The sequence below is a fragment of the Podarcis raffonei genome, chromosome 4 (assembly GCF_027172205.1).
Source record: "Podarcis raffonei isolate rPodRaf1 chromosome 4, rPodRaf1.pri, whole genome shotgun sequence".
Classification (NCBI taxonomy): domain Eukaryota; kingdom Metazoa; phylum Chordata; class Lepidosauria; order Squamata; family Lacertidae; genus Podarcis; species Podarcis raffonei.
In genome coordinates, this window is record NC_070605.1 from 17,872,460 (window position 1) to 17,889,483 (window position 17,024).

Sequence of the window (17,024 nt, forward strand, 5' to 3'; positions counted from 1 at the left end):
TGTTGTGTACTTAAGAAGGAACAAGTCGCCTTCTGGGTGACCGAGAAATGAGTCTAGATCATCTGATACCATTAAGGAAATGAGCTGGCAAAATGCACAAGCAAAATAGCTTCCAAATGGTCATTGGGTCAGCCTGACATGTGTTGTTTCTTATGGTGACGTGAGAAAGCAGCCTAAGGGAAACGTCGGTGTCCCAAGAATGTCAGCATGTGCCCCAAGCATCCCCAGCGCCCCCAAGGCGGATGCACGATTGGAAGCTTAGTTATTTATAGGGAAAACAGTCAGTTACACAAGCTCCTAAGGAACAATCATAGGCACTGCTCCTGCTATAAGGCAAGATAGGCATTTCAGGCCTGTGCTCCATCCCAAATGTTGGAGCCTTCTCCAGCCCATTTTTTTAAAAAAATGATATTTATTAAGATTTTCCACCGTAATACAATAAAAAATCAAAAAAGAGAGGAAAAAAAAGTTTAAAAACACATACGGTTCACAATCCTTATTTTCTATAACATATTTCCCTGGCTTCCCCACACCTCTCCCTCTTGTATTCCATGTCAGATTGTTGGTTCAACAAGTTCTTATCCCTGCCACAGATTCTCTCAGCTCACTAAGCTCTGTTACAACTTCAGCTTCCAACACCACCTTTCCCCAATCTTCTCCCTCATTTCCATGTGAATACTCTTCGTTGTCCGTCCCACAGGCCCTGAGCCTTCTGCCCTTGGTGGTTCCCCAGCTGGTTCTTCCCACCATTCCTCTGTATCCTATGGGACCGCCTCTCCTGGTATGTCCCACAGAGGAACTTACGATCTTCAAACAAAAACATCTTGGAGGTCCCAGGCCACAGAGAGGTTAGGCTGGCCTCAACCAGAGCCAGGGCTTTTTCGGCTGTGGCTCCGATCTGGTGGAACGCTCTGTCACAAGAGACTAGGGCCCTGCGGGACTTGACATCTTTCCTCAGGGCCTGCAAGACAGAGCTGTTCCACCAGGCCTTTGGCACCAGGCCTGACTCCCCCCTTTGGCAATCTTCACAGAACTCTAGCCCAATGGTTGCCATTAATCTGATTTGAATTAATTTTATAATGAAATGATTTAAAATGTTGTATTATTCTATTGTTGTTAGCCACCCTGAGCCAGGCTTTGGCTGGGGAGGGCAGGATATAAATAAAAATTATTATTATTATTATTATTATTATTATTATTATTATTATTATTATTATCCAACTAATCCATGATAGTGGAGGATAGAGAAGGGTGTGTGAGTGGGTGTGCAGAAATTAGGCTGCTGTGCAAAGGTCAAAGGAGCATTTCCTGCTCTTCCCACTTTCTCTTCTGACCCCATCCACCTCTGGATGTGGCCACCTAGAAGTTTGCGCTTGGGCTGAAGAAGTTCCCCTACACCAGCAGTTCTCAACCTGTGGTCCCCAGATGTTGTTGGACTACAACTCCCATCACCCCTGACCACTGGTCATGCTGGCTAGGCATGATGGGAGTTGTAGTCCAATGACATCTGAGGACCCACAGGTTGAGAAACACTGCCCTGCACCAACTTTTTATCCCATTTTTACCTCATGTTGTCATTCTTACAGGGGAGGGAGGCAACATTTGTCACAGTTCAAGTGGGAAAGATTCAAGTGGAAGATTGGTATTGGTGCAAAAACTTCTTTGGGACATTTTGTGTGCCCTTATCAGTCTTCTCAGCAAGGAGGACTGAGCTCGTGATCATCTTCCGAGAAATTCCAGGGTTCCTAGGCACAGCTTGAAAACCCCTGCTCTAAGTGGACCAGTTTATGATTTCTTTGGCAGTTATTTTTGTTCCTGCAATAACACCCTTAAAATGTTAAAAAGGAAAAGAGAAAACCTGGGAAGTGTGGTGAAAACTGATGCTAGCAATGGTAGTTTAGAGTTTTAATTCTGCAATTTAAGAGCCTAGCACACAGCTGGATAAAAAGGGAATTTAAATACCAAGCTCAATAGAAGTAATTAGAGATCTAAGGAAAATTAGTCACCAAAGTGCCAGAGGTTTTGGTCATCCATTTTAGTGCATGCTAAAATGTTTATTCATAATCACACTGACCTATACATATCCCCCATCACAGAATGTTTTTTTTTAAATGACTACCACTTCAGGGAGGGGGGTCTTGTACTGATGAAGTTTTTAATACATGTTTGGCACAGACGTTATGCTGAGTGCTTCCAATACACAACTTTACCTCAGAGGGAGGAATCTACAGTGTTTCACAAACTTGGTCTCTCGCTGGTGTTGGACTCCAACTTCCATCATCTCTAGCTAGCAGGACCAGTGGTCAGGGATGATGGGAATTGTAGTCCAAAAACAGCTGGTGACCCAAGTTTCAGAAATACTGCAAGATTTACCGGGATAATTAGAAACTAGAGGATCTCTGGCTGAATTGGGGGAGTTTCCTGATACAGCTTCCCATGCTTGTCTGAGCCAGAGATATTTTTCCATCCCAACCAGCTCAGCTGAGCCCAGAAGGTCTACGACCCTGAAAAGGGGACACAGCAGGGATGAGAGGAGGAAAACTGCATAGGATCCATTGACCTAACAACTCAATATGAGCTATGCCAGCAAAAAGTATGGCATAACCCAGGGCTTGCCCACACGTCTGCTTGTCACATGCCTAGGAAGAATAGGTCGGAGGGGTTTTCCACTTGCCCCAAGCTTTCTAGGCAGAAGATCCAAGCAATTTTTGCTCTTGTTCCACTCCTTTTCCATGGAAAACCTGCTCTTTAGTGCTAAATTGGAGCAAGCATCAATCTGGAGAAAACCTGAATGGTCGTTTGCACCGACTGAGCGCTAAAGAGCAGTTTTCCCTGAGGAAAGCAGTGGGAAATGTGGACGAGCCCTCAAACACTATTTTAAAGACTTGTTTTCCCTCTGCCGGTTCCTAGGGCAGCTCAGTGAGCAGTGGCCCTGGTCCTGAGCAGGGTTTGGAGCTGGCATAGTTTAGGCAGGCTTAATTTACTCTGGCTTATTTTAGTGCCAGAATATTGTGTATATGATTGCTCTGTAAAAGTCCAACATCACCCAGAGGGTCACAGGAAGATGTAGGTATGCAGGTAGCATTGGACTTTTATACAAGGTTAGCTAAAGTGCTTGTCACTAATTGTGTGTGTGTGTGTGTGTGTGTGTGTGTGTGTGTGTGTGTGTGTAATGATGGGGACAGAAACTCCAGTTTCTAGTCTGCCAAGACTCTAAGCCAAACTCAAAGTGGATCCATTGAAATTAATGAACCTCAGTTAGTCATGTCCATTACTTCAAATTCTCATGCCCATTACTGATATTGAATACAACACTTTATCTGCACATGTTTCCTTCAGTAATGTTATTTAGGCAAATCATTATTGAATTTAGGATCAATTAAAGATAACGGTGATTTAGCTGGATTTATCCAAACTTTGAACCTCCTAAGAGGCTTACTTATCATGACGTTTTCTTTCGCAATTAGCGGTATAGTTACGCACAATACATTGTGCAATGGTGTCTTTAAACAGTCTTCCTCAAATCTTTCTGCCTGAGATAATGGACCCAAAACAAACAAAATCATATGCAAAACAACATGTTTTTGTGCTCGGAATTTCTTATTTCCCTCTTTCTCTTCCATCTTGCATAATTAATGCTTCTAATTCGTCGCCTGCCCCCCCCCACCAAATAATTAAACAGAATTAAAAATGGGGGGAAAACATATTGAAAACACCAGATTTAAATAATTAAAAAACATGCCTTAGTATAATAGAATTGCTTTCCCATCTATGCTGAATAATTCACGGAGGGGTTAGTTAAAAGAGCCACCCTTGCTTTTTAATTAATTGTAGAGATGGTCGAATAATATGCCTCAAATATGTGACTAGGTCATTCATTATTGGTTAGAAAAGTCTTCATGCATATGGATGTGCCACAGTCAGATTGGAGTGAGTCACACGCGTGTAATGCTTGGCTGCCCTCACTTTGGTGGAATAATTTATCTGAGGCAAATGTCCGCGCTAGGTGCCTTGGAAACCTATGAAGCTGAGGTATTGAAAAGCGAGAAACTAATCAGAAAAGAAGAGGGAAATATCCCTTTGTTAGCAGAGCACAGTTAAGGAGCTAGACTGCTAAGTGGTCAGGGCGATTACTCCCTGTCTAGACTTAGAGGCAACGGAGCTTGCACTCTGCATAGGTATGATAGCATTAAAAATTATGGGATTTGGAATCCTCAGCAAATGTCTAGGCCCCGCGATGGTTGAAACAAAAAGCTTGCAATGATTTGTTTCCTGCAAAAGGTCTGGCGCTTCTTCACACGCCAACGTTTTTTAAGGCATTATGATTATGTCTATTTATTTTCCTTCGCTCAAAAAGACTTTCCCCATTTTACTAGCTGCACAGGACCTTTGAGGGTCTTTGTTTCCTGCAAAAGGAAGAGCCAGTGTGGTGTAGTGGTTAAGAGCGGTGGACTCGTAATCTGGTGAACCGGGTTCGCTTCCCCGCTCCTCCACATGCAGCTGCCGGGTGACCTTGGGCCAGTCACACTTCTTTGAAGTCTCTCAGCCCCACTCACCTCACAGAGTGTTTGTTGTGGGGGAGGAAGGGAAAGGAGATTGTTAGCTGCTTGAGACTCCTTCGGGTAGTGATAAAGTGGGATATCAAATCCAAAAACTCTTCTTACAGTCTATGCACCTACTGGAAGTAGCGTAAGTTCACCAGGCAATACAACAATCATGGTGCGATAAAGTCATCCTTGAAATCTGACAAGATCTGGAACGAGCAAGAATTCTGGGCAAGGTTTGGGGTCTTCTTGGCTAGGTTCTACCTCCAGCGAAGGAAGCAGTATATCTCTGAATTCCAGCTGTCGGTGCTGTTGTCTCCTGGGTTCCAGCTTAGCACTCTAACCATTATACCACATTGCCTTTCTTTCTTTTTGTGGTGGGGAAAGGGACCATCATTATCTTGCTCATCTGGAGTTGGGAGGTGAGGAGCACTTGTCAGAAGCTGTCTGAGGCAGCACTCGCAAGCGGAGATCGTGGCAAGTTGCATTGTGCACCCCTGCATGGGAGAAAGGGTACAAAACGGAACATATAGCATCATATGTCACGGCCGCATCATATGTTTTAAGGGTGTGGCTTTCTCCCAAGTTAGCAATATCGAAAGCAACACAATGGCCAGAAATAATTACAGTATAGAAAACTTTATGAAATAATGCAAAACATCAAAATTATCACACTGAAGTCTCTGAAAGTCCTTGAATAAAGTCATGGTGCCAGACTTTACCCATTTTGACTCTTCGAAAATGTGGGTGCTCACTTATTTGTCCCATGTCTGCAATGCAAATCAAATTGTATTTTTAATGGACTGCTCTTTGAGAACAGAGAGTTTGACAAGTTGATAAACGATCTGCCTTACAGAGTTCTAGTTCCCAGCAGCCCTTAACAGACTACAGTACCCAGAATTCTTTGAGGGAGGGGAAGAGTTTTGAATGTGCTTGAAGGTAGGTCTCTTGGGCGTTCAAGATTCCTAGAAGGCAAGGTGAAAGGCGCCATACGTCATTGAAATGTCTGGGAAAATCTGGACATATGGCAGCCCATATGTTGGTAATGTAGATTTTGGCGAATCTTCTTAAAAATAGCTCAGAAACTTCATGGGGGGGAGGAGCTAAACTAAGAAAAAGTTCAGTGAAATATGGCAACCCTATGCCACCTTTATGCTCAGGTGTAGCTCAACATTAAAATGGGAACAAAGACAAAAATTCATGACTTCCTGGCAATGAATGTGATGCACCTTCACAAAAAGAAAGCAGCAAACTGAAGTGAAATTAGAAGTAAGATCTGGACAGAACCCAGGAAACTGCTTTATTATATTGAGTCAGACATACTCAACCAGCATTTAAGACCCACAGATATGTAAATATATAAAACAGGACAATTTACAATAAAACTATGGAACAAGCAGTCTCAGATCTGTTCCAACTATTATGTCTTTTTCAGATACATCCCAATTAGTTGGACGCATTGATGCTGGTACAACGTCTGCAGAGTGGCGTTGGGCGATTCTGGCAGTTGCATGTTGTTGTCAGACTGAGGCTGCATTATTCCATCTTCCTGATTCCACACCTGTTAATTTTCATGTTTTACATCATCTTGCCTATGACTTTAAAAGCCACTTCTGGAAATCCAGCAGAAGTTTAGCACTTGTTTCCACATTAATTGTTTCCAGGGGAAAAGATTGGTCTGCAACCATGGAAACCCAGAACATCACGGGAGTTTTGCACAGTAAGTTTCCCCTGGTTTTCACAAATGATGTCCCCCATGCTCACATAACGACGCTTTGAGTTGCGTTTTGGCATTCGCCATGTGGTGAACCATGGAAGCACAGAAGCACGCATGTATGGCATTTGGTGTTGCAGCAAAAGACACCCACTGGTGTCATTGAATTTTTGTGTGACACGGTAGCATGTCAATCAGGAGACCACCACTGCACAATGCAACAGGCACTGCAATGTAAAAAACGAATGTTAGAAACTGAGAGAGATGTGCTAGCTTGATAACTTGCAAAATTAACATAATAAACCAAACGTCTGAATGCAGCCCAAGTCAGTCCATTGGTCCCTCTTGCCCTGCAAGATTCTTTAGCTGAAGCTGTTGGAGATTTCTGGGACCTTTTTCATGTTAAGTATAATTGGTTGAATTCACACAGACATGGGAAAACGCCTGTATATTAATGAACGTTTAAAATGGAAAATGCCTAAATGCGTATTGCTAACATTGGGATTTCCCCCCAGTAGTTTTCTAAGCTTCTAAGTGGGTTAATGATTACTTGCTGATTGTTTTCTGTTATTCTAATGTAACCTTTGATCATGTGATAAGGCTAAGGTAAAGGTAAAGGGACGCCTGACCATTAGGTCCAATCGTGGCCGACTCTGGAGTTGCGGCGCTCATCTCGCTTTATTGGCCGAGGGAGCCGGCGTACAGCTTCCGGGTCATGTGGCCAGCATGACTAAGCCGCTTCTGGTGAACCAAAGCAGCGCACTGAAACGCCGTTTACCTTCCCGCTAGAGCGGTACCTATTTATCTACTTGCACTTTGACGTGCTTTCAAACTGCTAGGTTGGCAGGAGCAGGGACCGAGCAACGGGAGCTCACCCCGTCACGGGGATTCGAACCGCCGACCTTCTGATCAGCAAGTCCTAGGCTCTGTGGTTTAACCCACAATGCCACCCACGTCCTGATAAGGCTACTGAGTTGCAAATTCGCCATCTTGAAAGGCCGGTGGCTTTAGTTTTTCCCCTGTACTGCCACAGAGAACAAAAGCGTGAACAATGACTCCCCAAGAACTGCATAGTCTAAGGCCAATGGAGGCTGGAATGCAGGCTATGGGGGAGAGACACAGTTTGGATATTTGGAATTATCTTTTATTTCTAAGATGCTGAATCTGTGCTAGGCAGCACAAAACACTGTATGGGTGTTTTGGATGTATCGTTTGATCTTTCTGTTTTGTTTTGCTGAGTTCTTCCAGTAAAACTCTGAATAATATTTTTTTATGAGTCTGGACAATGCATCATTTCCAAAAGGAGTCAGTTCTTATGCTTCCAGTAGCTTCAAACTGAGCAATATTAATATGTGCAATGCTGCATGCATGCAAAAGGTCCACCATTTTCCTATGGTTTCCCCTACACAGTGGAACTGCAGTGTCCTGAAATAGGTTTTATAGATATATAAAAACCTTGTTGTTGTTTAGTCATTTAGTTGTGTCCGACTCTTCGTGACCCCATGGACCAGAGCATGCCAAGCACTCCTGTCTTCCACTGCCTCCTGCAGTTTGGTCAAACTCATGCTGGTAGCTTCAAGAACACTGTCCAACCATCTCGTCCTCTGCCATCCCCTTCTCCTTGTGCCTTCCATCTTTCCCAACATCAGGGTCTTTTCCAGGGAGTCTTCTCTTCTCATGAGGTGGCCAAAGTATTGGAGCCTCAGCTTCAGGATCTGTCCTTCCAGTGAGCACTCAGGCCTGATTTCCTTCAGAATGGATAAGTTGGATCTTCTTGCAGTCCATGGGACTCTCAAGAGTCTCCTCCAGCACCATAATTTAAAGGCATCAATTCTTCAGCGATCAGCCTTCTTTATGGTCCAGCTCTCACCTGAAGCAGGAACCGGCAAGCCACTCCAGTATCCCTGCCAAGAAAACTCCATGGACAAAAACAGCAGGCATATAAAAACCTTATATATGTTCTATTATTGAGTAGAGTTCACTTGCTTTTAGAAAGAACCATCTGGCTCACTTCATCACAGATACTGTCCTTTACTGCTCTGTGCTAATTCCTTCTCATTGTGTTCCTCTTTCTTGTCTAGGGAGTCTTGCACGGAGGGGCAGTCTGTGCTTCTGCACAAAATTACAATGAAACGAGCATTGTATAAGCTCACAAAACCTGGTTAATAGTTCTAAAACCTGCAAAAAGCAAAAAAAAAATGCATCACCTTGATAAAAGCAATCATTCTTAACATGGCATATTATTCATTCTCAAATACATTATTTTAATAGGATTGTTTTGCTGACCTGTTCCATTATGGATGATGTAACCTGCTACAGGCACTTGTCCAGGGACACTTCCAGAAGTGCTGGGACTTTAAAAAGTTTTCCATCCAAAGCCTAGGTGGCTGATTTTAGCCACCATTTTAATTTTTTGCGGTGCCGTTGATGTATTGCTGAGAAATCTGCCAGGCACTGCTGTCAGTGGCAGCTTTGGCCCCTTTCACACCTGAAGACAACCCTAGCAACAGTGGGGCCAACAGGTAGGGAATCGGGTCCAGCTTACTGTGTTTAGGGAAGCTTCTAATGTTTGCTGGATTACTGTATTTTAATGTTTTGTTGGAAGCTGCCAGAGTGGCTGGGGAAGCCCAGCCAGATGGGCAGGGTATAATTATTATTATTATTATTATTATTATTATTATTATTATTATTATTAAATCTTGTAAAGTAATGCACATTTCCATCTATAGAAGCCCCCTACTCCAATATAAGATGCTTAAGTTTAACTGTACCCATCTCTGGCAGATGCCTTGACTTCTTAAGAGGAAACGAGGAGTCTGAATATATAGTGGTACCTCTGAAGGTCTGTTCTTAACCTGAAACTGTTCTAAACCTGAGGTACCACTTTAGCTAATGGGGTCTCCCGCTGCCGCCGCTGCACGATTTCTGTTCTCATCCTGAAACAAAGTTCTTAACCTGAGGTATTATTTCTGGGTTAGCAGAGTCTGTAGCCTGAAGCATCTGTAACCCGAGGTGCCACTGTACAACAGATATAATATCTATGGAAATCAGTGTCAAATTAGATGGCCTTCACAAAATATATCCACAATGCTTGGGCACCAGGGCACATAGTATAGAGACCGCCAATAGTCACATCTCTGGTTGGCGATGGCCACCAACTCGGATGGCTTTAAAAGAGGATTAGACAAATTCCTGTAGGACAAGCCAATTGACAGCTACTAGACATGATGGTGATATTCCACCTCCACTGTCTGAAAAAGTAGGGCTTGGAATGCAAGTTGATGGGAATCGCAGTTGGGCAGAGTACTGTTGTGTTCGTGTCAACTTTCGGGCTTCCCACAGCCACCTGGCTGGCCACTGTGGGAACAGGATTTTGGAATGTTTGGGCCATTGGCATGATCCAGCCAGGCTCATTGTATGTTTTTATGTTCTATACTATCCTTCCAAAATCAGCATGAGGATTGGCGCTCCCATAGGAAATTATAGCTCGCGAACATGGATACCTCAGTTGGTTAGAGCGTGGTGCTGATAACACCAAGGTTTGCAGATTTGATCTCCATATGTAAAGGTAAAGGGACCCCTGACTATTAGGTCCAGTCGTGGCCGACTCTGGGGTTGCGGCGCTCATCTCGCTTTGTTGGCCAAGGGAGCTGGCGTACAGCTTCCGGGTCATGTGGCCAGCATGATGAAGCCGCTTCTGGCAAACCAGAGCAATGCACAGAAACACCGTTTACCTTCCCGCCGGAGCAGTACCTATTTATCTACTTGCAGTTTGACGTGCTTTCGAACTGCTAGGTTGGCAGGAGCAGGGTCCAAGCAATGGGAGCTCACCCCTTTGCGGGGATTTGAACCGCCGACCTTCTGATCAGGAAGTCCTAGGCTCTGTGGTTTAACCCACAGCACCACCCGCGTCCCTCTGCATATTCCTGCATTGCAGGGTCTTAGACCAGATGATCTTCCAACTCTACAATTCTATGTTTCTATGAAACCTATTCCTCATTGTGTCCCTACTTCTATTCTCAATCCTTCCAAGAACGTACAGTACTGCAAAATAACTTTGGGATCCAACTGCCTAAAATGGCTTACTGTAAAAAGACAGAACATGCAATATGCCAAATTTAAAAATATAAATGAAAACATCAGAAATAGAAACAGCATTCACTGTGCAAACTCCTCCTGAAACCAAACAGCTTTTACACTGCTGTAGCAGCGAGGATGCCAGCCTGTTTTCTGAAAGCAGCAACTATCATTTGGTCCTTTCAAATAGACTCCCTTCTCAGCTTGGTTCTGCGCATGAGAAGAGCTCTGTTGGGTGAGAGCAAAAGCCGGAAAAAAATTAACAGTGGTGGAAAGAGAAAAGTTTCAGAGTGAAACTGGATTAATGGTAGCAAACAAAGTGAAATATCTGGGGGTTAATTTAACACCTAAGAATGTGAACTTATTTAAAGATAATTATGAGAAATGTTGGACAGAAATTAAGAAAGATTTAGAAATATGGTCTAATCTGAGACTTTCCTTGTTAGGCAGAATTGCGGTTATTAAGATGAATGTTTTGCCAAGAATGCTGTTTTTGTTTCAAACATTGCAGATTGTGGACAAGATGGACTGTTTCAAGAAGTGGCAGAAAGATATATCTAGATTTGTCTGGCAGGGCAAAAAGCCCAGAATAAAATTTAAGATATTAACTGATGCAAAAGAAAGAGGGGGGTTTGCCCTGCCGGACTTAAAATTGTACTATGAAGCAGCGGCTTTTTGCTGGCTGAAAGACTGGCTACTTCTTGAGAACACAGACATTTTAGACTTGGAAGGGTTCAATAATAGGTTTGGTTGGCATGCATATATATGGTATGACAAGGTAAAAATTCACAAAGGTTTTAAAAACCATATTGTTAGGAAAGCACTATATAATGTTTGGATTCGGTATAAAGATCTGTTGGAAAATAAAACCCCTAGGTGGTTGTCACCAATGGAGGCTAAGGAAGTGAAAAAACTTAATATGGAATCTAAATGGCCAAAATATTGGGAAATTATAGAACAAGAAGGTGGAAATGTGAAATTACAGAGTTATGAGAAATTGAAGTCTAAAGTAAGAGATTGGCTTCATTATTACCAGATAAATGAAGTATTCAAACAGGACAGGAAAATTGGCTTCCAGGTGGAAAAGTCAAAGTTAGAAACAGAATTGTTAGAACCCAATACTAAGAATCTGTCAAGAATGTACAACTTGCTGTTGAAATGGAATACACAGGATGAAACAGTGAAATCAGCTATGATTAAATGGGCACAGGATATCGGACATGACATTATGTTCGCTGACTGGGAACAGTTATGGACCACCGGAATGAAGTTACCGCATGTAATGCCCTAAGAGAGAATATTATGAAAATGATTTATAGGTGGTACATGACCCCAGTCAAGCTTGCAAAAATCTACCATTTGCCCAATAATAAATGTTGGAAGTGTAATGAATCTGAAGGTACTTTCTATCACCTTTGGTGGACGTGCCCAAGGATTAAGGCCTTCTGGGAAATGATCTATAATGAAATTAAGAAGGTGCTTAAGTGTACCTTTCATAAGAAACCAGAGGCTTTTCTCCTGGGCATGGTAGGCCAATTGATGTCAAAGAAAGATAGGATGTTTTTTATGTATGCTACAACAGCAGCAAGAGTCCTCTTAGCAAAGTATTGGAAGACACAAGAACTACCCACGCTGGAAGAGTGGCAGACGAAGGTGATCGACTATATGGGACTGGCGGAGATGACGGGCAGAATCCGTGACCAAGGGAAAGACACGGTGGAAGAAGATTGGAAGAAATTTAAATTTTATCTTAAAAATTGTTGTAAAATTAGTGAGTGTTAAAATGTTATGGGTAAAGCATAGCAGATTTGCAGCGATAAATGATTGGATAAGTGAAAAAAAAAGGCTAAAGAAAGGGAATTATAAGTAATTTAGATCAGGGGTTGCTGAAAAAGTTTAAAACAGGGATGCAGAAAAGGGAGGCATGGGGAAGTCGTTGAAATTGGGTATAAGAAAAAAAAATTATGAAATTATACATGTTTATATGTTTGTTTGTTTGTGTGTTGTTTGTTTGTAATGTCTTATAATATATGTTGAAAAACTAATAAAAATTTTATTAAAAAAAAAGAGAGAGAGAGAGAGCAAAAGCCTGTCTCACGTGGAATCTGATTTCCCACATTGGTCAACCAAATGCCTAACTGAGCTGAGCTTTGTTTCTTAAATTTAGGTTTGCTTCTCACCTGTGTATGTGTGTACTGAGGAGACAATGTAGGGCAAGTCCTGAGGATCAGATGAAGAAGCATAGAGGTCCACTTTTGCGTCTGAGGTTTCCTCGCTCCTTGATTACACGGATGTGAAAGGGGCAGCACAAAGGACAGTCTGACAAGGCAGGGAAAAATAGAACTGCAGGATGAGGCAAAGATTAAAAACAAAGATTAAGAACACAGATTAAGAAAGATTAAACCTTGGTCCAGTATATTTGAAGGAGCGTCTCCACCCTCACCGTTCTACCCGGACACTGAGGTCCAGCGCCGAGGGCCTTCTGGCGGTTCCCTCACTGCGAGAGCCAAGTTACAAGGAACCAAGCAGAGGGCCTTCTCAGTAGTGGCACCTGCCCTGTGGAACGCCCTCCTTCCAAATGTCAGAGAAAAACAACTACCAGACTTTTAGAAGACATCTGAAGGCAGCCCTGTTTAGGGAAGCTTTTAACGTTTGATGCATTACTGTATTTTAATATTTTGTTGAAAGCTGCCCAGAGTGGCTGGGGAAGCCCAGCCAGATGGGTGGGGTATAAATAATAAATTATTATTATTATTATTATTATTATTATTATTATTATTATTATATAACACAAGAAGAGCCTGCTGGATCAGGCCAATGGCCCATCTAGTCCAACATCCTGTTCTCACAGTGGATATTTGTTGGAAACCTGCAAGATGGACATGAGGAACTTTCCTCTCCTGTGATTTCCAGCAACTAGTATTCAGAACTCTTATTCAGAAGTTCATAGCCATCATGAGTAGCAGCCATTGATCGTTGGCTTGATTTCATACAGGGGGGTGCCCGTGCCAATATACTTGCAGATGGGTTTGGGGGAGTATTCGTTCTCCATTTTAGGAAGCTCAAGGTGTCTAGTAAGGTCACCCCACCCCACCCCAACTGTTTTGGAAGCTCTTCAAGGGATGAAAAGCTAGCTATCCGGTTGTTTTCTGAGAATCCTCCAGAAAAAAATCTCTCAAAGGACCTCTTGATGGCATTTTACCATTGTACTGTTGAGAGTGTATTAACTTATGGTCTGTGGGTGTGGTTTGGGAGCTGCACAGTCAGGGAAAAAGCAATGCTGTCCAGGGTTGTAAAGACTGCGGAGAGAATAATTGGGTGCGCTCTTCCCACCTTGGATCAAATCTATGCTTCCAGGTGCTATAAGAAAGCTGCAGAGATAGCACAGGATAGTGCACACCCTGGAAATGATCTCTCTCAGCTTCTGCCTTCTGGAAGAAGGTACAGGGTTATAAAGACTAGGCCTAGCCGCCTGAGAAACAGTTTCTATCCAAATGAGATTTTGGTTTTAAACGCAGTGTAAGGAGTCTCTATGGGAGTTTATTGTATTTTTAAAATGGGGTATCAGAGTTTTTAGGGGGCTAACCAGGTTGGGATAGCAGGCTTGTTGGTTTTGAATGTCTTATGTCGATTTTTTTTTTCAATTTCATTGTTCTGTATGGGACAATGACCATAAAGATTATCGTATCATATCGTATCGTAAAAAGAAGTCTGTCAATTCAGGCCCTCTGCTATATTTAGAGAGAAAGGGGACTAGGTTTATTCCCTAAAAAATAATGTCAAAAATCTTATACACGGACAGTGTCTTCCCCCATTTTCTTAATTCTGAGTCCCCCAAAATAGGGGGCATCTTATACATAGGGGCGTCTTATAGACGGAAAAATACGGTAAGTATCAATAATTGTTCAGTGTCTGCTGTGTTTATAATACTGAGCAGCTGTAATTGCCCACAATTCTCTTTGCGCTTTTGGAGATGGTCCAGTTTCCCCACCCCACTACAGAGATTCCAGTCCGTTCTTCTTACCCAGGTAAATGCATTAGATCTATTTAACTCTCTGTGAAATCTAAGGTGCATTAGTCAAACAAAACCCACCTCTTTTCTTGCTGTTGTTCAGGGCCGTTCATCACCAAGCGGAGGCAAGCAACTAACGTTCAATTAGTCATAGGCTGCCAAGCTAAGATTTGAAATCCGGTAAGTGCAACTAGAGTTGGTAAGAACCAGCCAGCTCATTTAAGAAGGTTATTTGCTGCTCACAAATGCCAGTAATGCATCTCATACAGTATTGTCTTGAGTGTGAAAGGGATTTGTTTTTCCTCCATTCCTCCCCACCCTGTGCTCTTACAAAATGCGCCACAGGATGGGGAGAGGCAACTAGAGCATAGAGAAGGCAGACAGAGTTTGCAGTGAGAAAGGACTTCTTCTTTGAGACTCCCATGTCACTCTTGCACACCCATACTTTTGTACAGTGGCACCTCAGGTTACATATGCTTCAGGTTACATACGCTTCAGGTTACAGACTCTGCTAACCCAGAAATAGTACCTCGGGTTAAGAACTTTGCTTCAGGATGAGAACAGAAATCATGCTCCGGCGGCGCGGCAGCAGCAGGAGGCCCCATTAACTAAAGTGGTCTTCAGGTTAAGAACAGTTTCAGGTTAAGAACGGACCTCTGGAACGAATTAAGTACTTAGCCTGAGGTACCACTGTATAGTGTTATTTTGTATAGTGTTATTTATAAAATTCATTTTTAAAAATATTAAAATTATACACACACACACACACATATATAAAATTATGCACAGCATGGAAATAATGTGTAGAGATCACACACACACACACACACACACACGTGTAAATATAGATATCCCATAATTGGGGATGGAGGAGGAATCAGTTAAATTGATTTATACATGGAATTTCTATATACACGCTGTGAAAATGCTTTTAAAAACGTTTTTAAAAATGTATGGGATTTACCATTAGCTCACCAATGCCATCTAGTGTCACATTTGTATAAAGCGCATTTAAAACATTGTATTTGCAGCTGTGTAGCTGAGTCCTAAGTGACTGGCCAACCGAGCTGTGGGGCAACTGACTGAACAGCCAATTGAGCAGCGGAACAGGTGACCTAGTGGACCACCAAATGGCAGAGCGGGTAAGTGAGCAGACAAATGAGTGGCCGGCCATGGGGATGACCTAGTGAAAGAGCAGCCAACTGATGGAGAAGCAGAGTGAATGGCTGAGTGCTTGACAGACTAGCTGAGTGAATGAATTAGTGAGTCGGTGAATGGATGAGTGGGTGGCTGAGAGAAGGACTGGAAGACTGGCTGGTGGAGTTAGGCAGAGACCATTTCATCTTCAACTGTTTCCAAAAAGTACATACGGTGGGTCTCTGTCGTACCTTGGCAACAATACTGTCCCATAGAACAGGGGCAGTCGTCCTGAAAGCCCTGCTCTGAATTACTGCAAAGCAGGCTTCTGATGTTTTGGGGACTTCAAGGTGAACATTTCCTGCAGAGCACAGCAACCAACTGGTTATATAAGGGACAAGGTGGTCTCTTGAGCTCAGTGCTGCTGAGCTGTATTGGACCTTATACGTTAGTACCAAAACTCTGAACTTGGTCCAGTAGCAGATCCCACAAACAAGGTATTATACACTGATGGTTTGCTCACCAAAGGCAACCTAGATATCATGTTCTGCACCTGCTACAGCCTCTGGACCAACCACAAGGGTAGCCCCACGTAGAGTCCATTGCAGAAAATCAAAATTGAGGTTAACGATCCAGGAATGGCCATAGCTGTCTTACCTGCTGGAGTTGCTAGAAGGCACCTCTGCCACCAAGGACATCTGTGCCTCTAGTGACTGAGCAGGATCTAGGAGGATCCCCAGACTATGCACTTGCTTCTTCGGGCAAGTTAACGAATTCCTGGACCTGGGAACCATTCACACACATGACCATTGTCTTGCCCTGATTCGGACTCAATTTATTACCCTTCACCCAGTCCATCACTGTATCCAGACACTGATCCAAGCAATACCTGATTCCGACGTTACTGTGGGAAATTTGCAGCCAAATCTAGCAATGCACAATCTTGCGAGTTAGCATGTGAAGAGGTTAAGACCACAGAGCCATGTGGCCGATAGGCAGACACAGACCATAGAGATGTAATTGGTAGAGAAGGCTCTGTGTGATGTCAGTTCCCTTCCTCTCCTGGGCAGGAAGGATCTGCACTGCACATTTAAAGAAGTATTATACTTTCGAACAGTCATGGCTTCCCTCAAAGAATCCTGGGAACTGTAGTCAATTAAGGGTGCTTGGAGCTGTTCTGAGACCCCTATTCCTTAAAAAAAACACCACTACAATTTCCAGAGTTCCCTTTGAAAAAGTATTGTGATTAATGTCTAGTCCATATGTATTAGTGAGTGAGTGAGAGAGTGAGTGAGTGCATGGCTGACTGGCTGATTGATGGAATGAGTGGCTGGCTGAATGAGTGTTGACTGAGTGAATGAGTTGACTGCCAGCATGGCTGGCTTAGTTGCTGAATGAATGAATGAATGACTGGGAGGTTGAGTGAGAGACTGAGTCTGTGGGTAAGTGAATGGCTGGGTGACTGAGTCCGTGACTGAGATAGATATTCAGCTGAACATGTGGCTGACTAAGCAACTGAGTGAGTAGCTGGCTGCCTGGC